General features: G+C 50.1%; 1 protein-coding gene and 1 long non-coding RNA gene across 2 annotated transcripts in view; one reads left to right on the top strand and one right to left on the bottom strand.

The window, feature by feature from the left end:
• The window catches only part of XYLT1 (xylosyltransferase 1), a 312312-nt gene that overhangs the window by 233272 nt on the left and 54592 nt on the right, over window positions 1-24448 (top strand). The gene's annotated exons all lie outside the window — the stretch shown is intronic.
• LOC124517690 (uncharacterized) lies at window positions 5261-7769 on the bottom strand. Its single transcript, XR_006963543.1, has 3 exons — window positions 7538-7769; window positions 6449-7128; window positions 5261-5756 (listed from the first exon to the last, which is right to left on the bottom strand). It is a non-coding gene; the product is annotated as an uncharacterized LOC124517690 (long non-coding RNA).

Below are 24448 nucleotides of genomic sequence, written 5' to 3'. Positions count from 1 at the left end.
AAATACATGAAATAGATTGGAAATGAGAACCAGTTCTGTCCCATTCCAAGGTTGGTGTTCTTTCTGCTTCCTTGGGGAAGTCAGCTGAGCCCAGAGTGGCAAGATGGCCCCAGGCTACCTGGACCACAAAGCAGGAAACAATCCCATCCCTCAAGCTGGGCAAGGTAGTGGTTGCAGGGAAATGCCTTGAGAGAAGGTCCTTGGAGGTGGAAAGGTCACCTCTTGTCCCGAGTCTGATCATTCCTCCTCTGGACCTCCAATGCAGGCTGAGGTCATCTCAGCCTAGATGAAGTTGTGGCACTCGGCCAGAGACCTCTTTAGGTCCAGTGGGCATTCTTGCGCCCAGGGCCCTTCCCGGGAGACTTCCGCCAGATCTCGAGGCTGCCCCCTAGGAGCCCAGTGTTGATTTGCCACAACCGTAGACACAACCAGGTCACCTGGGCCAGGGTGTCAGGATCTCTAGCACTTACACATCCCCGAGGGTGGGTGCTCCGAGTCCCATCACTTGGCTTAGGGTTTGAGTCCGTGTTCCGCCAACTTCACTAGCTGTGTGACCATCTGGAAGTAAATTCGGTCTTTGTGAAATCAGGGTAGGGTAATAGAACCTAACAAAGTGTCGGGCACTTACAAAGGGCTCAGTGAATGTCAGCTGTTAATTCTTGACCTGAATCCAAGGCTGAACCTCCTATATTTCTGAGGGGCCCAGAAATACTTTGCTAGACCATGTGCCAAACCTATTCTGGGTTCCAGAGAAGGGAGTCTTGGTATTTTTAGCTGCTTTAGCTTTAATGCTCCAGGTCTCTCCGTGCCTCTGTCAGTCTGTCTTTCTCCCCCTCTACCCTCACTGTTGTCATTTCCAGCACCCTTCGCCCCCCACCCCCACCCCCTTCTTCTGCCCACTTCACTTTGCCAGCCTCATGGCCAGAGGTACTTTCTGCATCAAGCACTGCTGGTTCCTCCTGCTATTGTTTCTGGGAAGTCGCCCCATGCAAAAACATATGAATTTTGCAGATGAATGGTTTTATCCTGGGCAACTCTGATAGGCTTTCACTTCCCATCTGCCGCTCCATCTGTAGCCTCCAAAACCACTACTTCTCCCGTCCCAGGAAGGGTGAGCACACTTAGCAGCCTTCTCAAAGGGGCACGAGTGCCCAAGTCAGAAGCTTCTAGGAGGTTCTCAAAACTTCGGGGATTTCCGAGGGCAGAGTCCACCCCACATGGCTAGTCTGAGCCATTCTGTGATTTGACCTCACCTCCCTGTGTCCCCTGCCCAACTCTAATTGAAGGGCCAGACTCTTGGCCTCTCAAGTCATAAAGACTCACTGATCTTTACGGGCTCCTAGCCTTGTTTGGGCCCTGGACACAGACAGCCTGGTTGGAGATTCTGAGCCGCTGCCCTGGCCTTGGGGACCGTGCACGTTGCCTCTGCTTTTTGCTTCTCAGTTTGTCCACCTAAGAAAGGGACACAATGTTAGCACCTGTTTTATAGGAATGTTAGGAGGGGTCAAGGAAATAGTACATCAAGGGCTTAGCACAGTGCCTGACACTGGAAAATTCTGGGTAAATACAGGCTATTCTTATTCCAGCAGTGGAATCATGAGGGCTTCACAGGCAGGACTTCATCATCAACCGAGTTGCTTCCTTTGTTCCCTTTACTGAAGAAAAGACTGGTAAAATATGACTTGAACTCCCATCTCTTTTAAAAGCGGGAAAAGCAAAGTTAGACAATGAAGTCCAAATGTCTCAAGAAAACAGGACAGAACCAACTTGTTTGTGACCGTGAACTGTAGCCCTGTATTTGGAATATGCAAGCTAAGTATGTTTAAAGAATCCAGACCCTCCTGCTGTGCTGTGATGTGACGTGACGTCCTGGCCCATGTAGGCTCTGGTTGGTGTTGGTTATGGCTACAGGGCATGGATGAAAATAGATATTTCAAGCGCCGAGGTCCTGCTAGGCGTCGAGTCTTCAAAGGACATGATGGTTTTGTTGAGTATATTGAACTTACTAAGGCAGGAAGCTCCACTAGTTAGTATCCTCTAGTTAGATGGGCCTTAGAGACAAAACCAAAAATATTTCTCACTGTTGCTGGTTTGAGCTAGTCGTGAGAGACCCCACATTGTCTATCCTACACTAGGCCCTGTGTCCCAGACAAAGCACATGCAAACAGAAGGAGGGTTGAGTGTGTCCACGGCCCCTCTGAGGCTTTCTTTCTTTTTTTTTTTTTTTTAAGTTTATTTATTTTGAGAGAGAGAGTAGGAGGGGTAGAGAAAGAGAGGGAGAGAGAGAAAATGCCAAGCAGGCTCCGCACTGTCCACGGCACGGAACACGATGCAGGGCTCGAACTCGCAAACCGTGAGATCATCACTTGAGGCGAAACCAAGAGTCAGAAGCTTAACCAACTGAGCCACCCAGGCGCCCCCAGGGCTCACTTTCTGTCCGGCGTGCAGGAGGTGTGCATGTGTGCATGCATGTATGTGGCAGGGGAAGCAGTACTGAAATTTGTCAAGCTAAATCTGGGATCTACTAATTCTGCCTCTTGCGGATCCGCTGCAGTAAGGTCTAACCCAGTGGGGCCCACCATGTGGCCACGGAAGTTACACCTGGCCATAGACCCAAACTGCCGTCATGAGACAGCAGAGCCCCAGGCCAGGAGCGTTAAGAGCAGATCTGTGGTGCTTCCGCAGGAAGCTCCAGCTCATGACAACAGGAACTGGGTGTGTCAGGGACTTCTCTGCTGTTCTAGACCAATGTTTACATAGGACCGATGGAGCCGAACTCACATCCAGATCCAACAAGTACCTACTGTGCACCCACTGTGTGTTAGGCCCTCTGCTGAGGCTTTCAACATACACTTTGTCTCAATCCTCATTCCTCAAAATGTAACTTCTCCTGTGTAAGAAAATTTAAGGAGGTTAGTAATAAAACAGAACTTCGAGTAAATTCTGCAGGAAGTCAGACCCTGGGTGATCTTCACAGCACAGGTCCTGGTCAGCCTATGATTTGAAGTTACGTTAACCAGTACGGATGCCCAGGCATCTGTGTACAATTGCTTCCCTGCTTTTCATTCCGTTGGTTGCTCAGTGATCTTTCAGTGCTCAAAGAACTCCTGTCGTTAATAGCAAATCGCAACCAGAGCAAATGCATATCCCTGGCATAATTCTGAGTGTTTGACATAGTCCCGACAGCAGCTCTATGACGTACACACTTTCAGTATCCCCATTTTTCAGATGAAAAAACTGAGGCACAAAGATAATTAAAAAATATGACTAGGAGGTTGCGGCCGGTAAAGTGGCAGAACTTCCCTTTTTTTTTTCTTTTAATGGGGGCAGAATTCACTTAACGTGTGATTAACCGTTTTGAGGAGTTTGATCCCATGGCACGGAGTGCATTCACCACCGCTGTCCGCTTCTAGAACATTCTTATCATCCCAGGAGGAAACCCTGTGTCTATTAAGTAGTCCCTCCCCATTCACCTTCCCCAACCATTTCCCGTCAACCACTAATCTGCTTCTATGGATTTGCCTTTCCTGGATATTTCATACGAGTGGAATCATACGATGTGTGACGTTTTGCGATTGGCTTCTTTCATTTGGCGTGTTTTCTCGCTCATCCACATCGTAGCATGTATCAGTACTTCGTTCCTTTTTATGACTGATTTTGCTCTTCGACTGTGTGCATCGATCACAGTCTATCTGTTCCTCAGTTGATGGACCCAGAATTCTTAGGGCTGCCCACAAGCCCTGTCTCTTGGCTTGGATTGTGCTGTGTGCCATGAATGGAGGGCCTCGTCTGGCTTAAGAAGTTGTGGCTCCATTGCCCGAGACTATACACGGCCGTGGTACTGAGGGACTCAGGGCTGAGTCATGGGGATGCCAGGGCCGGGTGGCGATGACGATCTGGCATATCCCTGTCCGCACAGGCCCAGTGACCTTTCCCACTCAGCCTGGCCCGCCTTGACTGAGTTTTCAGTGTCTCTGGTTGGCTGAAACAGATTTGGGTTTGAAGGTAGAAAAACGAAGGCCTAGGATCTGAGCATTAAGCGTGCCTCTTTCCTTCCTGCATCATCCTTCCTTCTGAAGGCAGCTGAAAACAGACTTCTACTCCCACAATGAGTTCAGGAGATGGGGCTCCTTCTGACCTCCTCAGTCCCTCAGTAAATAGGTACTGAGCTCCTACTGTGTGCCAGACACTGGGCTGGGCAGCAGGTGTTCAGCAGTGAGGAGAAGCATGTTAGACTCTGCCCTCATCAGAGGTCAGTCAAGGGTGTGGACTCGAGCCCGACCACCTCGGTTCAAATCCTAGCCCTTCTGTTCACTAGCCGTGTGAATTTGGACTTGAGAAAATCACTTAATGTCTCAGTGCCTTAATCGCCTCATCTGTAAAGTGGGGATAATAACAGCACCACCCTATATGGTTGCTAAGAGGGTTAAACGAGTTCCTGTGTGTGAAGTGCTTAGCACACAGTAGTGCTCTCCATGTGACAGCCCTTGTTATTAATAGAGGGAAGATGGGCATCAGTCAGAATGATGACACAGATGCACATACCATTACAAGGTACGGCAGGTGTTCTGAAGGGAAGGACGCGGTGTAAAAGCACCCAGCTAGTGTAGCTCCCCTGAGCTGGGGGCCTGGGACAGCCTTTGAAGAGGCAGCGTGTGAGCTGAGATGGGCATGATGGGTGGTAGTTCCCCAGTAGAGCATGAGGGGTGCCGGGAGAGTGTTCTGAGAAAGGGGTGGCATGAGCAAAGGCCCTGCGGTAGGAGGGACCTTGGCCTGTTTGAAGAGCTGAAAGAAGGCTAATGTGGCTGAAACACAAAGAGCACGGGGGAGTGCCTTTCTACCAGTGAGGTAGCTCAAGGCCAGTCCCTGCAGGGATTTTGGATCACCTGGTGGGTGGTTTAATTCTTAGCCATGAGCTGTGTGGTCTTAAGGAGGAAAAATCACCTTCACAGTATGAAGAGATCACTTAGGCTGCTGTGGCAGACAGTTGCGGGGGGGTGGGGGGGGTGGAGCACAGGTGGGAGTGGAGAGCCCAGCAGGGAAGGAGGTGGTTGCTTCTGCTGACCCCAGAAGCACGCCTAGAGACCCCCCAGATGCTCACCAGTCCTCTCTGGAGGTGGGCATCCTGGGAGTCGTCATGCGCTGCCTGAATGCAAACAGCCGTTTAGTCTTCTCGTCACACAGAGCCCGGCAGCCGCCTTCTTTTGGGGACCAGGATCCCACCCTACACGGAACCGCCCCACTAGGGAGACTCACAGAGCAGGGGCTGGTGCAGAGAAGCCGGCAAGCCCAGCGGTCAGGACAGCACTGAGCGTGAGGCAGCCGGGACAACCTGGTGATTAGTGGGAGGACCATGAAAGAATGTGACTCAAGACCCCTCTTGGTTCATTTGGTTTTAACTATGGCAAAGTACAGTAGCATAAAAGTTACCATATTAGCCATTTTTACGTGTCCAGTTTGGTAGTGTTGAGTACATTCCTTCACGCTGCTAGGCAGCCAGTCCCACAGAGCCCTTTTCATCTTGCAAAACTGAAGCTCTGTGTTCCTGATACGACAGGTCCACCTTGTCCCCTCCCTGGCTCCTGGCAGCCAGCACCCTGTCTTCTGTTTCTGCAAATTTGACTCTCCTCTAGGTCCATCCTGTAAATGGGATCATACGGTGTTTGTCTTTCTGTGACTGGCTCGTTTCACGTAACATGATGTCCTCAAGGTCATCCGTGTTGTAGCAGGTGTCCGAATTTCCTTCCCTTTTAAGGCTGAGAAATAATCCACCACATGTATATTTGTACCGCACTCTGCTTACCCATTCATCCCCCACTGATGGACACCTGTGTTGTTTCCATCTCTTTTCTGTCGTCAATAATGCTGCTGTGAACATGGCTGTAAAAATATTTCTTCACCTCCCTGCTTTCAGGGGGTTCTGGGGGATATACCCAGAAGTGGAATTACTAGATGGTATGGTAATTCTATTTTTTATTTTTTTACAGCCATTGGACACCATTTTCCACAGCCATGCACAAGGCTCCAGTCTCTCTACATCCTCGCCAAAATGTCTTATTTCTGGGTTCTTTGATAGTAGCCATACTAATAGATGTGAGGTGTTTCTTACTCTTTTTAAGGAGCATAGATTCCTGGAGCAGAGAGCCCTATCACCCTTAGAAGTTTTGAATAGCTGACATAGCTCTCCCTAGAACTGCAGGGAACTGTCTCCCCCACAGGCCACGGCTTTCAAATGATTCTTCTAGAACTTCTTCCCAGCCTCCATCAGTTCACTTCATTTCACACTGTGCTGAGTAGGGCCACCCGCTCACCAGTGTCTGGAAACCTGTGCACCCACCACCTCGTCACTCCATCCAGGTCTGCAGAATTCTGCCCCAGCCGTCTCTCATGTACATTCCCACCCTCAATCCCCTCCGTCTCGGCCCGTCAGACCCTCCTCGCCACATACCTGGGCCATCAGAGTCCGCCAGGAGGATGGAGGTGCTCCAGAGCCTGAAAATGGGCTGGAGCTTCGAGACCTCGAGAGCTTACAATCTCTGGGAGAAACGGAGATTGTAGAAGTTAAATAACGACAGGGTGCCATGATGGAGAATAAAAGGGGGTCCTACTTTAGTGGTCGAGGTAGATAAAATGCCTGTCAAGAGTATGTTTAAGCCACGTCCTGAAATGGGGCCCGCTATGGGAAAAACAGGAGTGGAGGTGTCAGGCAAAGGGGAACAACATAGGCAAAGTCCCTGGGGCAGAGAAAGCCAGCAGAGCTCAGGAACGCGAGGGAAGAGTAGTAGGGTGGAGCAGAGCAACGGAAGTGGGGAGGGAAAGAAGCAGAGTCTGGAGAAACACACAAGGACACTTACCAGGCCTGTGCCCCTCTTCCTTCTCCTGCCCACTTACCTCTTCTCTCCCTGCCCTTAGCCTCTGTCCTAGTGTCTTGGGGCTGCTAAAAGAAATTCCCATTGGCTGGGTGGCTCAAAACAGCCTGCAGAACCTTACAGCTCTGGAGGCGGGGAGTCTGAAATCAAGGTGTCGCAGGGCTGTGCTCCCTCTGTAGGCTCTAGGGGAGAGGCCTCCCTTGGGGCTCCTTGCCTTGTAGATGCATCATGCCATTCTTTGCCGCCATCTTCATATGACCTTATGGGGACATAAGTGGTTGGATTCAGGGCCCACCTTAATCCACTATGACCTCATCTTAACTAATTATATCTACAGAGACCCTCTTTGCAAATAAGGTCACCTTCTCAGGTGCCAAGTGGATGGAAATTTGGGGAGGAAGGATGCCCTTTGGCCTCCCGTGGCCCCTTGCTGGGCCAAGCACATGAGGCAGCTGCCCTGTGAGATGGGCTGATGCTGTCCTGGGTCTCCAGCAGCATCTGGACCCCACTATGAAGGCAATTCTTACGTAGATTCCCTCCTCTCAGCGCCATGTTGGGATGGAACTGGTATTTTCCACTTCCGAATTTCCTTCCTTTTTAAGGGATCCCGGTGTGACCCTCCCTGTGTCTCTCAAAATTCAACAGCCATGTCCCACGCATCTACCTACCACGCACCGTGTCCTGGGGGTACAGCAGGCAGCAAGACAGGGTCCCTTCACAATGAGTACGGTCTCCTGTCACATAGTTCTCAACAGGGGAAAGTCAGGGTTCCACGTGATGTTTGGACATTTTCCTGCAGATGCCTTTAAAATATCAGATTCTTTAAAAACATCACAACTCCACCCAGACCAGTTGAATATAAATTCCTTGTCAGAAGCAAGAATCTGTGTATTTTTTAAAGCTCCCCACATGATTGGAAGACACAGCAAGAGTTGAAAACCACTGATGTCGGAAAGACGTGGTCACTTAATTACAGTAATAAATAGTAAGGTAAATGCTATGATGGAAAATTCTGTAGTAGCCTTAGTACCTTGTGGGAAGTCCTACTTGGGGGCCCAACACCCAGGTCTGCAGGTGTGGCCATCTCTGGTTGGCCACTTTCTCGGCATTTAGCCACTTTCACTCTCCGGATGCTCAGAGATGCACATCCTCTCTCCTGAGACCCTCCGACCCTGGTGTGACGCCTTCTGAGGAAAACTCCGCCCAGATAATGTGCGAGTTGGAAAGGGTGTACCTTCTCAGGCTGTTGTTCATGAGGAAGCTGGAAAGACATGCCGGTAATTATGCCGTTAGCAGTTTTGTTTGCATCTAGTAGCAAAATAATCATTTCCTCAGCCCTGTTATTTCTCAGCCTGACAGAGCGCACTCCTGCCTTAGCAGAAATGTGGTTGGCTTTCCTCTTGCCAGCTGGTCTGGGTTTCTTTCCTGAGCTGCATCTTCGGTTGGACAACCCATCGGGCTCTCTGGGGGAAGGGCAAGGACTGACCCAGAGCATCCCCTGGACAAGCGGAGTGAAGCCCAGGTTCGGGGAGTTCCCATGGGACTTGGTGGAAAAGCACTGAGGCTCTTGAGAAAGCCAAGGGCGGTCATATCGCTTTAAAGCGCTGTCTTGGCTACCAGATAAGGAAGGATGTTCTTGCAAGAATAAGAAGTTTGCAGGAAGAAGGGCAGAATGATGTGACTGTTTCACCCAAGGGATGCCGCTGTTTGGTTTAAATACGTTCCAGCCACATTGTCTCTGTGCTTACCATTGTGTTCATTTTTCCATTCTTTCATTACTGGAAAAAAAAATTCCAAGTCCCAGGGAAAGGTGGTTCGATCTTGCCCCCTATGTCCATTCTTTGCCAGCAGAAGTAGAGCACTTTGGTCATTCATTCATTCATTCATTCAACACATGCTAAGGTCCTTCTGGACACCAGGAAGTGTTGTAAGCAGTACCGTGCGATAGGACTTCGGTGATCGGAATGTTCTATGACTGTGCAGCAGCCACTAGACACGTGAGGCTATGAAGAGCTTGAAATGAAACTTAAAAACAAAAACAAGAAGGGCTTGAAATGTGCCCTGTGGGGCTGAGGAGCTAAATTTTAAATGTGATTTGGTTTTAATTTGAATGTAAACCAATAGCATATCAAGCAGCACAGGCCTAGGTGATCAGGTGGAGTACTGAACAAAAGCAACCAAAAACTCCTGCCTTCACGGCCCTTCCGTTTGTGTCACGGGGCAGAAATACTTCCGCTGGAGAGAAGTGCACCCCTGTCCACAAGGTGAGGGAGACTGGATGCCGCCAGTTCAGAAACCCATGTGGCCTCTGTCCTCTGCCAGTCTGATGCCAGTCTCGTGGGATCCCGGTGTGACTGTGCACTGAATTTCGCAGCGTATGTTCTTCCTAACTCTTCCCTCCCCAGAGCTCAGGGCGTGCTGCTTCCCCTTGGCAGCGGCTGTCTGTGTGCCTGGGGTTGGGACATTTCCCTCCCTGGGCATCTTCCTGCCTGGTGCGTTTTGCATGTGTGCTTCCCAGGAAAGCAAAGCCTTCGTTTATGTGGCTTGCCCACCAGTGGCCGAGAGCAGGGTGGTGTGCGTTCTGGGATGTTCCAGGTGCATCCAAGTACAGTCCGGGAGTTTGGCTGTGAGCCCCGGTGGTCCACAACATGGGTGATCTGCACCGGAGAGCCCGTTGTTCTTCCACACCCTCCCCCCTCACATCCCCCTGCCGGTAGGGGTTAGTGTCAAGGGCAGTCTGGAGGGACAGCATGTCTTCAGAGGTCAAGTGGAATAAGGGAGGAATGTTTCCGCTCCCTTTTTATTGATGATAGCAGCGGTTTGCATGTGGTGGGCCCAAGGGACAGGGTTAAGATCCAGCCATTGGGATGGAAACTTGCGGGTGGTGGTGGTATTATTATTATTATTTTTATATATTTCCTCCCTCCCCCTTGCTGCCACTCAGAGTCATTGCCCACTGTAGAGAGTGGTCCGTAGTGGACTTTCAAAGTAGATGCCTGGTGAGTCTGCCAGACTCTGGGGGTGCCTGGGGTGCCTGCGTGGCCTAGCCGGTGAAGCATCTGACTCTTGGTTTCGGCTCAGGTCGTGATGTCCCGGTTCATGAGTTCAAGCCCCATATCGGGCTCTGCACTGACAGTGCAGAGCCTGCTTGGGATTCTCTCTCTCCTTCTGTCTCTCTACCCGTCCCTTGCTTGTACTTTCTGTATCTCCCAAAATAAATAAATAAACTTAATAAAGAAAAAAAGGCATCTGCCAGACTCCCGTAGCTAATCGTAATGCTCATCAGCTAGCATTTTGCCGGTACTGAACTATCCAGGGAATCCCCAGCCAGTGTCTCCTCAACCCCAGAAGGCAGGTGCTGTGGCAGTATCCCACCTTGCAGATGAAGAAACTGAGGCTAAGAAAAGTTAAGGAATCCGCCCCACGTCTCACCCCAGGTGGGGATCAGAGCCGGAGTCCGAACCCACACATCTTCTATCACCGGAGGAGAGACAAGAGCTGAGTTCTTCACCAGCACGTCCTCGTGCACCCAGTGGGCAGCACGGCTCTCCCACGCGTCCTCCCGTGTGAGTCCACGTGCTCTCCACCTGGATGAGGGTCCAGGAGGCAGACATGTCCAGGAGCCAAGAGAGCAGCAGTGCACGCCGGAGCCTGAACCCAGAGTCGTCCGTGTTCAACAGCTGCCAAGCCCCCGTCGCTTTCCGCTTTAGCTCCGCTGGATGGAGGAGGGGTGGGGCAGAGAAGGGCATGAGGCTTAGTGAGTCCGAATGACCTGCCAAAGGTTACACAGCTTGGCAGTGGCCGAGCGGGAATTGGCACGCAGGCTCAGTGACTCCCAAGTGCAGTGTGCTTTGTGCCCCATGAGGTCGGCCAGCGCGATGCACAAGCCCTTGACCCCAGGGGAAGAAGCCAGTCAGACAAGAACTTGAACCCCAGCACGTGGCCGCCGTGGCTAGAGTGGCCTCATTTCCAGATGGGCGCTCTCCCTCTCTGGCCGGTAAAAGATCGGGACTCTACCAGTTGTCTCTGCTCAAGGCATAGACCGAGGAGCCAGCTGTCCTGCATTAGCTGGGACTGCCCTGGCTTTCAGGTTCCTTTATAACCCTGTCCCCTCCTGATTTCACCCTTCAGAGTCTTCCCCTAACTGCTGGACCGCGGTGCCTGATGGAACCCTCACTCATTTAAATGTTAGCCTCCAGCAAGGCTAATTCAGAAAGAATGGCTGCCGTCCCTCCAGATATGCACAGTTGTTCCCCAGCAAAACCTAACCGACGCTGGCATTTTCTGCACCATTCCTCGCTCCGCCAGGGCACATGAGAGGCCCTGTGTGTCGGCCTGACCTGGGCTTGAATCTGTCCCCTGCTGCCCGTATCATCTTGAGACAGGTGACTCCAAGCTTCCTGGGTTTCCGTTTTCTCACCTGGAAGAGGGAGGTGATCATGTTACTTGTCAGGAAGCCACGTGAGGAACAGCAGCCACGTGGGGATCCGAGCCCTGCCTGAAGTCCCGCTCCGCAAGCTCTCTGATAAACAAACGGGTTAGAACACGACGGCTCAGCCTGGCTCCCACCTCCATGGGGGGGCTCATGTTCATCCCTACCGCCATCTGAATGTCGGGACCAGGATGGTCAGCCGTGCCGACGGGCACAGAGGAGAGAGGGATGCCAGGTCTGCCGGGGAGACCTTCGCTACTGTATCCACCCAGCTGCACGAAGGGAAGAAGCAAAAGAGAAATGTGTGGCTGGTCCTCACCCCAAGGACTCAGGCACAGCCGAGGTTTGAGGCAAGAAATGGGAGAAAAAGTAGTGGAGTGCAGGTGGGGGCTTTCACCAGATGGTAACCCAGCCCTTGATAACCCTGTCCAAGAAATGTCTCTGGCACTGCATAATCGTACCATCAGTTCCTTCTCCTTTTGGGAGAGTCTAGGAAGGAGATGAGCAGATGGGGCCCTAATATGAGAAAGCCAACCAGAGCCCCTTCCCCACAGCCATTTCCTCAGGGTGGCATTATGGCGTTGGGAGACACTCAAACACAGGACCTAAGCCAGAGCTGGGCGTTCATTACAGGTGCTCACGAAGTGGTTCTCCTATTATTATCATGCAAGCTAAAAATCCTTCACAGTTCTTAACTGTAGACAAAAAAAAAAAAAAGTGTGATCTGGCCTTTTTTGTGGTCGTTTTCTTTATTCCTTCCTGTATTTTATCTCTCTGTATCCTTGTACTGCTATGGAAATGCAGACCCAGAGAGAGCGCGCACACGTACCTTTGAGGAGATGCGGTGGTCACAGGGAGTCCTGAAGGCTGTTGCCTTGGGCGGAGCCCTGTTGGGATGTGTCTGCAGTTGAGCAACCCTGGCCCCCACCTCCCTGCCCCCCCCCCGTAAGGCTGTTTGAAAAGACCCTCCTTGTCGATCAGCCTGCTTGAGCTCAGTGGGCAGAAACACCACTGTCCTTCTCCATTCGGCTTACTCTTGAATCCGTGTTGCTACAGTCTCCTTCAGGTTTCAAGGTGGAATGTGCCTTCACAGTTCTCCTAAACCAACTCACCGTCCTCGCCGCTCCACCCCTCTCCCCAGGCTCAAGCAATACGCCTCTGGCCAACCCGGTGGCCATTGCAAGGCCCCTAGGCAGGGTCAGAACGTGGCTTAGACATCTGGATGGGTCCACAGCCTGAAGGATAGTGTCACCAACAGAAGCCTTTCTCCATCGCCCCTGTCCTTCTGAAGTGAGAAGCCCCACCCAGTCCAGATGGATCATCTGGAACCCGGATTCTGGCCTTGGCCCATTGCCCATAATGCCACATAATCAAGTAGAGGTTGGGGAAAGAGGAAGTCAGTTGGTGGTGCGGGCCAGTTTTCCCAGGGTGAGGGGCCCAGTGGAATCCCACATCAGTGTTGTGCTCCCTTGTGGAGGAAGAATGGAAACGGTGTCCCCCAGAGCCACCGCCTGCCTCCTGTGTCCTTTACTCCTCCAGAGGATTCTCCCCAGTGCAATTTAATCGTGTCCATCAGTCAACATTACTTGGCAAACCCAGCCAGAGGCGCAAACATCACCTCCCCTTCTCAACGTAATTGAGCTCTTTGGGATGCTGAATGTGGTTTAAGGCCAAGCAGTTTTTGATTACAGAGTCAATCTTTGTTTAAAAGTTTGCCGCCCTGGGGATGTTTCTAACAAGTTAGTTTAAACAATGCATTCTCCAGGCACCTACAGCTAAATAGTCCCATTAATCCAAATTGCTTTGCCAGGGATGTGGTGGAACCTTGTCCACTCCGGGGTGGCTTCTGCCCGGCTTCGTTCACTAGGAGCGACGGCCGCAGGACTGGGAGGCAAGAACAACTGCGTGGTCATACACTGACTTACCAGGAGACACCCCTCTGCCAAACGTCCCCACCTCTGTACGTCCAGTCCTGAGTATGTGCAGGGGACTGAGCCAAGTGCTTCCCAAATCTCACCTAACCTCTCAGCTGCCTGGTGAGATGGGACCTTCAGCATCCTCATTAGAGAGAAGGGACATGAGTTTGCCCACCATTGCTCGCTTTCCGTGAGACGGAGCTCGGACTTAAACCCACCCGCATCCTTAACCACAAGCCAGGGCTTCCCAAGTCTAATTCACAAGCCACTTGCAGCGTGCAAGACGATTTAAAGTGGTATGCAGACATTTTTGAAAACGTCAATATTTATTTATATTAACACATACAAGGAAGACCTGACATACCCCAAATTTCTGAGGCTGAAATTTTATTTAAAAATAAAGTTGAGGGGCGACCATGTGGTTTGTTTGGTTAAGCGTCTGACTCTTGACTTTGGGTCAGGTTACCATCTGACATTTCCGGTTCGAGCCCCACGTTGGGCTCTGCATTGACAGAGCAGAGTCTACTTGGGATTTTCTCTCTCCCTCTGTCTCTCTCTGCCCCTCCCCCACACTTGCTCTCTTTCTCTCAAAATGAATAACCTTAAGAAAGTAAAAATACAGTTGATCCAAATAAGAAAATGTTAAAGCAAGTATACAAGGGGTAAGTGGCTCTTCAGTCAATTCTACAGGTATTTATTGAGCGCCTACTGTATGCCCAGCAGTTTTCTGGCTGCTGGGGTATAGCAGTAAATAAAGTATGTTACTGCCGTGCCTCCTTCCATGCTGGTGAAGGAAAGAGACAAGACATCAGCATGTGGACGGCACATCCAGTGGAAATGTGTCCAAGGGAACATACAGTGTGGACGGAGGAGGGAGGGCCCAAGAAGACACTTAAAAAGGGGGTTAAGGCAACAAGTTGAGAGGAAGGTGTGTGAAGGGTCACAGAGAGAGAAGCACAATGGCAGAGGTCAATCAACTTTTTTTTTTATAAAGGACCAGATAGTAATTACATCAGTTTTGTGGGCCAGATGGTCACAATGACACAGTTCTACCGCTGTAGCAGTAAGGCAGCCGCAGACCATACATAAGCAGACAGGCTAGGCTGTGTTCCCATCAAACTTTATTTACGAAAGCAAGGGCAGACCATTGTTCACAGACCCGTGATCCATACCATTCTGCCAGGTCTCCCACATTTCAGGTCATGGCCTTGCCCAGAACACACAGGTTTCAGCCTCTGCAGATTCGCTTCCCCACCCACCATTTTCCCATGCGTGGCCCTTACAGATGGTTCTGCCCACCCAGGCACCGGCGTGCGATCCACTCCTTGCTTCAGATTTTATGACCCTGGACAGAGGAAGAATGGTAAGGGCTTCTGGTAACCTCCCCCAGACCCTGGCCTGGACTCCCACTCAGCCCTGGGTGGCCGAACTTGACACTAAACAATAGTCTCCTTTTACTTTATTTTCCCCAACCTGCATCGCTTACCAGTCCTAAACTCGAGCTGGAAAGCAGTGTGTGAACTACAGCTCCCCCATCCCTGTCTCCTGACCATGCCAGCCGAGAGGGGATGGGGAGTTTGTTCACAGAGTGTCCTCCATGACTATAGGCCTGTCCAGCCTCACGTAGTATCCTTCAGCCAGAGAAGATCAAACGTTGTTCCCACCAGCCTTCTCTGTACAAACCCGTCAGAAATACCGTGTGCCCGTTAGCACTGTAATTCACCCTGTGCCACCTTCCTCATTCTGATTCAGAAAGGTTAATGATGTTGAATCCCAAGACTCATTGATTTCAGCACTTACCCCAGCTTCCTGCTCCCCCTGAAAGCACAAGACTCGTTTCTCTTTCCTCGGCTGACCTGGCAAGTTGCTGATGAATGCCGTGATGCCAGCTAATTCTCCAAGCTTTCCCAGAGTGACCAGACCCGTGTACTTCTACCTTCTGAATCTCTGGTTGATCTTGTGGGTCCGGTTCCCCACCTAGATGTGTTTGGGGTCCCTGTCTGTAATCTGTCTCACGAGTCTGCCATAGGTTGCCGCGTTGATTTAGGGAGAGAGAAATTTTTAACCAAGACAATGACCACGAAATGCGTTCTAATGAAATATCAGCTTTAGGACCTCAGTATTGATTGATTGATTCATTCAGACAGTCAGTCAGTCAATACACACTTGTAGAAACATCCAGCACGCCAGACATTTGCTAGGATCTGGGGTTATAGCTACCAGTAGGGTAGTTAACATCTCTGCCGTCACAGATTTGACCATTAAATGTTCACATCTTCATGCCATTGTCAGGAAGGAAGTTTACGTGCATATAACGTAGGAAACCACTGTGCATATAACCGTTTCTCTTCTCAGGAGTCAGAGAGAGCTTCCCTGGAGAAGTGTCTCTGAGCTGAGAGTTGAAAGGACAGAAGGAATTAACTGGGTGAACAATGGGGCTTGAGTGTTCCAAGCAGAGCGGTCTACAAAGCCCTGAGACACGAGGCAACACGGACCATGCATCAAGTCAATAGCGGCTGGTGTGGGCAGAGGGATAAGCACATAGAGAACCAGGCTGGAGAGTTAGGCGGGACCCAGACAGCCTGAGACCCTGAGAGCCTGAGTTTATCCTAAAAGCAGCAGGTTATCTTGGGAAAGTTTTAGGTTGGAAAGTGCCATGATGAGATTGCCTCAGCTCCTATTCGGTTGTTTGGCAGTGGGGGGAAAAGGAAGGAAAGAAGAAAAAGTAGAGAAGTCTACTAGGCTGCTGGAGAAGGGGAAATATGATAGCGGGTACTTTGTGTGAGCGGATGTGTGCATGATAGCTCAGGTAATTACTTTCCAGCAGGCTATTCCCCCCTGTTGTTTCACCGCTATTATTTCTTCTCTCTTGGGCCTCTCTGCGGCACATAGTGCTCTTCGTCTCCGTGCCCTGGGGGGTTCCTGGGGAGATACTCTAAGCTGGAGCTGGACCCAGAAACCCTCTTTCCGTTCTCTGTTTGGCAGAAATTTTCTGGGGCTCAGGCCTTCGGGCAGTGTAGGAAAGGGATCAGAAGCGTGCGCGTGGGGAGTCCGCAGAGTCTGAATCCAGTTGTCTCGTTTACTGGCCCCAAAAGCTCGGGGCAGGTTGCTCACCCTTGGCACACCTCGGTTTTGTCATCTGTAACATGGACAGCGTCACAGTGCCCCGCCGCAGCCTTTGCCGTGGGGATGGAGCTGTGGAACTTGCAGGGCCTTGCCTGGCACAGAGCAGGTGCTAATGCACAATGACCGTGGGGTGACCTAGACGGGCCAGTTCGCTAGGTTAACAGTTCCACAAGCACGGCAGTGACAGGTCTTCTGCTGAGGCTGTGTCTCTAGTGCCTGGCACAGTGCCTGGCATGTCGCAGGAGCTCAGCGAGTTCTCTGCGCAGCGAGGGCTGTAGGAGCAGACTGATGGTCGATAGCCACCCCCTACAACGGCGGCAGGCGGCAGCCCCTGCTGTCATTTATTCCTACGTGGCGGAAGACTCGCTGATCCTTCGTCCCATGTTGTTCGCTTCCACAACTATTAAATGGCATCTCTGAGCTTCGTCGTGGGTTGAAGACCAGTGGAAAGGTTTTGTCTTTACTTATTTCTTTCAGCTAGAGGCATTTTCAGATTTTCCCACCATGAAAATGGAAAACATTCCAATGCACCAGAGACTCGATTTCAGGAGAACAATGAGCCGTGATGGGTTCTCATAAATCCTCAAGTTGGCTCTGCTGCTTCTCCACTTAACTGGAGGTGCCAGCACAGACCCAGGGGGGCCCCCGTGTGGGAGCCCAGCAGGGGGGGACGGTGGCATATCATACTTGCCCGGCCGCGGACGTCACACTGCTGGCTTCCCTGCAGCCCGGGAGAGGGTCCGGATCCCAAGTGATCTCTTGACGTCATGTGGCAGGGAACCTAGCTGTCCCCGTCTTCCACAAACAGGGCCGGGAGGTAGACACTGTGCTTTCCACCTTCCCTCCGTTTCCGTGACCAAGCCTCTGTGCCGAAGCCCTGGGACTCTGAGGTCAGGTGGCCGCTTCTGTTACACATGGGCTGTCTGAGCCAGAAGAGGTCATGGAACTTCTTTGTCCTTCCTCATCTGCAAAATGGGTGATAATAATGGCAGCCACCACGTGAGGTCTTTGGGAAGGCACAGTGAGGGTGGACACAGACTCGGTTCCTGGAGCGCTTGACCTCTGTCCCCCGTAGTTAGCAGCCGCAACAGCCCTGGTACTAGAGAAGCTAGGCCGGCTTGAGAAGTCAGTGTGTCCGTTGTGAAAGGAGTCCAGTGCTGCCTCCTTTCTAGGGGAGTTGTGAGGATAAACACGTAGGGTGCGCGAAACGTTTACAACACGCCTACCATGGTTGTCATCGGAGCTGTGTGATGATGAACTTTGTTTTTTTCGCTTTGGAATATTGGAGTTCAGCCGATAGAAATCACCACGAGTGACACGTGGTACATTGACGATGTGGTGCAACCACCATCACCCCGGTGCCAGACATTTGAGTCATCCCGAAAAGCTAGTAAGCGGTTGCTCCTTGTTCCTTCCTGTCCCTGGGCCCCGGCAATCACCAGTGTGCATGGGCTTACCTATTCCGGATACCTCGTATAAATAGAACCCTGTGATATGTGGTCTTTTTGCCTGGCTGGTGTCATTTAGCATGATGTTCACAAAGTCCAGCCACGTGGTAGCAGATATCAGTGCCTCATTCTGTCTTACGGCCGAATAATACTCCGCTGTAAGGATGTACCACATTGGGTTTCTCGGTTCACCCTTCCGTGGACGTTTGAGTCATTTCCGCCTTTTGCTGTTGTGCATAGTGCTGCTGTGAACATTTATATAGAAGTTTTTGTTTCAACACTGGCTTTTCAATTCTTCTGGGTATTATGGTGACTTTTTACTGTATGTGGTTCAACTGCCTAGGAGAGAAAAGGAAGAAATAGTAAGAAGATAAGGTAGGAAAAAAGGGATTCCAGCTTCTGAGGGTTTCCTTCTTTGGCCAACCTCAGCCTTTTAGGGGGCAGCAAGGGCACCAGCTGCAGAGAGACATTCGTCTCGGCTTTGTTCTCAAGCTCTCGGGCCATGTCAGCACCCCACGGGCTTGGCTTCCCCGGGGAAACACCTGCTGATTGCAGCTTGCAGTGTGGTGTGCCTCGGGAAGCCAGGCCTCCTTGTCCATCCCTCAGAGGGACTGAGTAACAACAGCTCTGGGATAACCAGGCACTTCCTGTGTGCCGGGCCCTAGGCCAATAAACCTTCACACACGTGATCTCCTCAGTTCTCTACCCCCCTCAGACCAGGACACTGAGACTCAGGATAAAGTAGCTTGCAAGTTCACACAGTAGGCTTTAGAACCAGGTCACCTGATGCCGAGCAATGTCCCTGCAGACCAGTGGCACATCTGGCTGTCACTCAGTGGGGCTCGTCTCAGCTGCACCTGCCCATTTATCTATCTGCCTTAGCATGAAAGGGATGCCATGTGAGTTTATGAATTCCATTTCAGGAACCTGGCACAGCCTTAGGGATTCCATTCAGCGTTTGTCCCTGTAGGTGTTAAGCAACTATATTGTGCCAGCCGCACCTTTCTTAACAGGGGTTCGTTGTGGGAACCTCACAACACAGAAAATGATCAGAATGGCTCTTTTCTTGATTCTTGCAAGAATGGCCTATAACTAGTACCGTTTGTAATACATGGGAGAAAAGCTAATCCAAGGCATACGGTGGGTGCCTCGAGACACTAGGGGTCAATTCTCACAGAGACTGGGTCTCAATCGTCACTGTTACTCCAACATCCAGAACAGTATCTTGACATGTAGTAGGTGTAACGGTAATGTTTGCTGACTGGATGAATGTGGGATATAGTGATATGAACAAAACAGACCTGCTCCCATCTGGCACACATCGTGTTTTACAGTTTACAACATAAACCTCTTTTATGATCCAAACCATTTAAATATTCAAGGACCAGCACTGGAAAATATTTTATCAGTGATCGATGAACTTGTAATAGCACCTTTCAGCATTATTATATGTGAACAGGTTTTCGGAATAGTCCCAGATGACAGTAAATATTTTTTTTTAATTTTTTAATGTTTATTTGTTTTTAGAGTGAGAGACACAGAGCATGAGCAAGGGAGGGACAGAGAGAGGGAGACCTAGAAATCAAAGCGGGCTCCAGGCTCTGAGCTGTCAGCACAGAGCCGGATGTGGGGCTCAAACTCATGAACCCCAAGATCATGACCTGAGCCTAAGTCAGACACTTAACTGACTGAGCCACCCAGGCGCCCCTAAATATTTTTTTTAAGAAACACTATGTCAGTCACTATCAGTCAGGAACACAAGGGGAGTGGATGTAAGGTATTCCCTCTGAGTAAACACCTCAGGAATATCCGGAAATGAATGACTTTTACCCAAAGAGCAGGAAGTCTGAGTTCATAGTCCAATAAAACCTGGGAAAGTTACCCCTCCTTGAAATAGGTCTGTGCGACTCAAAGTGATACCAGTGGTCTAAAAAGCTGAATTCCTATCTAACATCAGAACTCAACACAATTTTTGGCACTTAGGCAATGCTCAAAAATGTGTGAGAGGGGAGGAAAGAAGGGAGGGAGGGCAGAAGAAAGGAATTTATTCCCCAGCCCCAACAGTAACACATTTAGTACCTAGTAAGTGCTTGCTGTATACCAAGCACCCATGCTAAGTGCTTAACCTCCATGCATCATTCTCTTTATCTTCAAAACAGCCATACAAAATGTGTCCTATCATGATGCCCATTTCTCAGAATGCAAGAGTGCTCCAGGAAAGTGTTCCCGCCCAAGGTCAGACAGTCTAGTGAGGGTGGAGTTGAGCCAGTCCTGCTACACAGACTTAGTCACCTGCTATACTCTGCCCTCCCTGCCCCCCCCCCAAATTAGAATCTGAATTGGCCATCTTCTTTAATTACGTTTCAACTTATATTGTTATTCTACTAAATCTTTTACTACCAATTGAAACTTCTCCCAGTATGGAAAGTAGGTGACAGATTTCTCTGGAGAAATCTCAAGTGAGCTGTCCTGAGGCCCCACTGGCCAAGTGGAACCTAGCGCTGTCCCAGACGCAGTTTGAGAACCATTCATCTATGTGATAAATTCTCTTTTAAACGTTTCAGAAACTTTTGCCTCTAGCAACTGCCAAATTACAACCTCAGAGCCTGTGTCCTCTGTTTAAACAGCCTGATTTCTTGTATAACTTCTCATCAACCCTCCAAAATAAATAAACAGGCTTAGAATCTGCGAGGAAAGAAGATTCTGGATGCAGCATGTCCTCATTCCCTAGAATCAGTCTCTTGAGCCAAGAATCTGTGTCCGCTTGAGGTTTGCAGAGGTGGCTACGACGTTTGCTTTTCCACAGAGGAGTATGTGGCTTCTCTTCTGTGTTCCAATGCATTCGGATCCTATTCCGGAAAGGACAGGCTAGGGGACCTGGCAGGCTGCCCAAGGTGATCCATGACAGTCAGCTGTCCTTTGAGCTCAGTCCTGCTCTGGGACTGAAATCAGAACTGACCTGACCCTGAAGTTCCAGGGGATGGAGATGCTTGTTGTATCCTGTCAGCGGCAAAATACAGAACCTAGTGCTGGAGAAGTAAGAGGAGTAACAGCAGCCTTAATAGTAGCTACATTGTAGCGTTCAGCAGGCTGGGTTACCCAGTCTCTGTGGCTTTCCCCTGCCCACCATTCAGTATCCTGTCCTACAGCACTCCTCGTGCCTGTGTATCTGTATCAGCCTGGATCTTTCAGTAGCAGGCAACAGTTAATATTGTTGTATTTGACTTAATCGTCACAGCAACCCTATGAAGTAGACATCCTCATCCTCAGTTTTAAAGATGAGGGAACTGAGCTTCAAATCACAGAAATGACACGCCCAGGGACACGCAGCCGGTAAGTGGTGGAACCGGGACTTGAACCGACATCTCTCTGGTCTCAGGCTCATTATTGTGAACACTCCACACATCAGTATATTTATTGTTGGTGTGTTAGGGATGTCCATCCGGTGAAACTGGAATAGAGAAATTATTATGATGGGTCACTGCTGTCATTTGAGCAAACCCAGGGGAGTGTGCAATGGTGAAAAGAACTCTGTTCTCAGCCATACACGCAGATGGAGAGTTGAGCTTATCAATAAAATTTCATTCAGTTTAGTTCTCATTTATACTCCAGCCTGTTCCCGTTGATGTGACCCTGGGCCAGTTCTTGGAAAGACAGTTGGGGGTTAACAGGCAAATATATGGGAAGAATGGTCCCAGCATAGGGAACAAAGGTCCTCATTCTGGAATGCAGTACAGATGGGCTGAGACCCTTGGAAATGAGCAGGGGGACTCACAGACATCAAGCTGCTAGAATGTGTGTTTCAGGCCTATGCCGGACACTGAGAAAATAAAGATGAATCAGAGAACGTTCCTGTCATCGGGTAGCTTACAGTCAAGGGACTTGAACATACGTAATTTATTCTAGGGCTAGGCACACAGGCAGGTAGGATTAGAAATGTCACACAGCGTGATGGAGGTCTGGCAAGTGGTAGGCATGCCTTTCCTCTGGCATTTCGAAGCAAAGGATATGGGGGTTTCTGTTTACTGAGCACCAGCCATGGGCCAGGGACTATGGGTGCCATACCCACAACACACAGGTGCCTCAGGTACCATTTTTATCCCCGTTTTGCAGATTAGAAAACTGAGGCTCAGCCAGCTTCAGGAATTTGCTCAAAATCAAATAGCAACAAAGTGGCAAAGATCAGGGAGAAATTTCTGCAGACACAGCTTCCGTTGTAGCCAAGTTTTGGTTCTCTCCCGTAGATCACGTTTACTCTTAAGATTCAGTCTTTCTGTGTCCTCCAAAGCAGGCCTCTTCTTGCCCAAAAGCAAATCAAATAACTGGCTGTAATCAGTCATCGTAAGGGGATGCAGAATTTGGTTAACCAAATGTTCTGCTCGTTTGAGATGTCTCGTGGCATATGAGGACAACCAGATTTCAGAAAATTAAAATACAATCAAACAGACTTCACATGCACACACACGCGCTCACACACACAAGGCTGAATGGCAATTTAGTTCTGCATTCATGATTCCAGCAGTGTTCCAGGATCAGGCATGGCCTCCGGGGCGCTGATTCTTGTCAGTTACCTTTCCATTACAGCCGTCTGCAGGAAGGGCTGACATGTTAAGAGTTCCCACTGATGGAAAGTCAGATAAACTGCCTCTTAGAATGGCTTATGTATGTTTAAAATGAAAAATGTGTGTCTTACAAGTGTTCTGTGAAAGCGTTGAGGCTTTGAGAAATGGTTTGCCAGTTCCTGCCAATGCAGTGAGCATGTTTTAATTCTGCATCGGTTTCTCTGGTAACAGAAAGATAAATCCAATCAAAAGTGACTGAGTTTTATTAGCCAGGTGGCTCCCCAGTTTGCTGCCCGCCTGCGTGGAGGGGAAGAGCTGTTCCCCTGGTGTCTCCAGGATGCTCGGTGCCTTATTTCACCTGGCAGCTCACCCCATATCACAAGAATCTACGTGTCTGTCTGCCTTCTCCACTGCCCTCTGCGCTCCTGGAGGACAGAGACCATGACCACCTTATCTACTGCTGTTCCAGGTATCCGGCACCTGCCCTGTCAGGGGGTAAGAAATCATGTTTCCAGGAGAGCACAGTTTTATGCGAGTTTTCAAAGTCACAGGAAACACAGAACATTTAGAAAACTTCAAATAATGCCAGAGTTTCAGCAGCCAGGCCAGCTCACGAACCACTCTATACACCTTGCTAAGGAGTTAAGAGCATTGTCCTACAGGTGACAAAGTGCCACTGAAGGGTATTAAGTAGAGAGGTGATACGAGCAGACTTAGGTTCTAGAAAAATCCTGCAGCTGCTTTCCGGAGGATGGATTAGAGTGGAATCTGAAAGCTGGGGCAGCATTTTATCCAGTTCACTTTTCCTTGGGTACCAACAGTGGCTGTAAGTACGCCCACAGGGCCGAGGAAGAAATACAGTACCTAGGTCTTTCCATACATTTCCCACTGTGTCTTCGCAGAAGTGGGTCTCACTCCTCGTTTTGGCTCTATAAGATCAATCAGTGATTGCCCTTCTCTTATCTCCAGTGCTTTTGCTCTTGGCTCGTCTGCGGAGAACCCTGAACTTGACCTTTCTTTGTGTTGTTCTGGAATTCTGGCCTTCCTGAGAGATTTGCTAGTAGACAAGAAGACTTGGTAAGGTCCAAGCAAAACCTGCCTGGAGGGTCGTGGACAGAGCATCGACAGGATCTTCCCCCCTCTCCCCAACACCCAGAAAGAAGCCACGTGGAAAAATGGGTTTGAATCCATCTGTGAGCCAGAATGCAGCGAGAGAAACCCAGTGGCTAGGGCTCCGATTTTAGACCAGCGCAGCAGAAAGGCCCACACTTAGGAGGCCGTATCTGTGTCACCTTCTGACATGCAGTGTGTGTTCGACGATGGGTCCCCTTAGAAGGTGGCTGCAGTTTCAGGTGCCTGTTTCCTGCCTGGCTGTCCTTGGAAAGAAACGGAGGGCACTCCTAAAGCTGATCCAGCACGAGGAGATCAGGATTGCAAAGAGTCATGTTTTGGGCCTGGAGTGCGAAGGTCCAAGTCTGTAGCCCACCTTCCTGCAAGACTTGAGCCAAGTCATTAAATCTCTTTGTGTCCTACTTTATTCATGTATCAACTAGTTCCTGTGTGATGGGGGAATTGTGGGTGAAAGGGGGAGGCATAGTTAACACAATCAGCAACACAGGCATGGTTCCTGCAATCGTTACTAAGTGTTTTCTGACTGCCTCACATTCCCCTCTCCCCCTCCAGTTCAAAGACACAGGGAAAAGCATGTCCAGTAGAGGAAACATTGTGGGCAAAGGCAGGGACATACATACAAGTGAATGACAGAGCTCTCTGCCTTGATGGCCACGAGCCCTGCACGCCAGTGCTCCCCTGGGGCATTTATTAAGAACGACGGCAATTATTTGTTGCACATCTAGTGTCAAGTCCAGGAAGAACAGACCGGAATTAGATCCAGTGCCCACCCATCTCACAACTATAGCCAGGCTCCTGAAAAGTATTGTCCAAGGTGCCCTGGTTGAAAATCCCTGTGCTATTAACAGACAGATGGGCACCAGCTGGAGCAGCTGCCCCGGGCACTGGATAGTTCTGCACACCCCACACCACACACACACACACACACACACACACATACACACACCTCACTGCCTGACGGAGG

The sequence above is a fragment of the Lynx rufus genome, unplaced genomic scaffold (assembly GCF_022079265.1).
Source record: "Lynx rufus isolate CCGP_SWC_20201006 ecotype Redwood Valley unplaced genomic scaffold, mLynRuf1.p SCAF_23, whole genome shotgun sequence".
NCBI lineage: Eukaryota > Metazoa > Chordata > Mammalia > Carnivora > Felidae > Lynx > Lynx rufus.
Note: the sequence above shows the minus strand (reverse complement) of the source record. Positions and strands in the feature narration are given on the sequence as shown.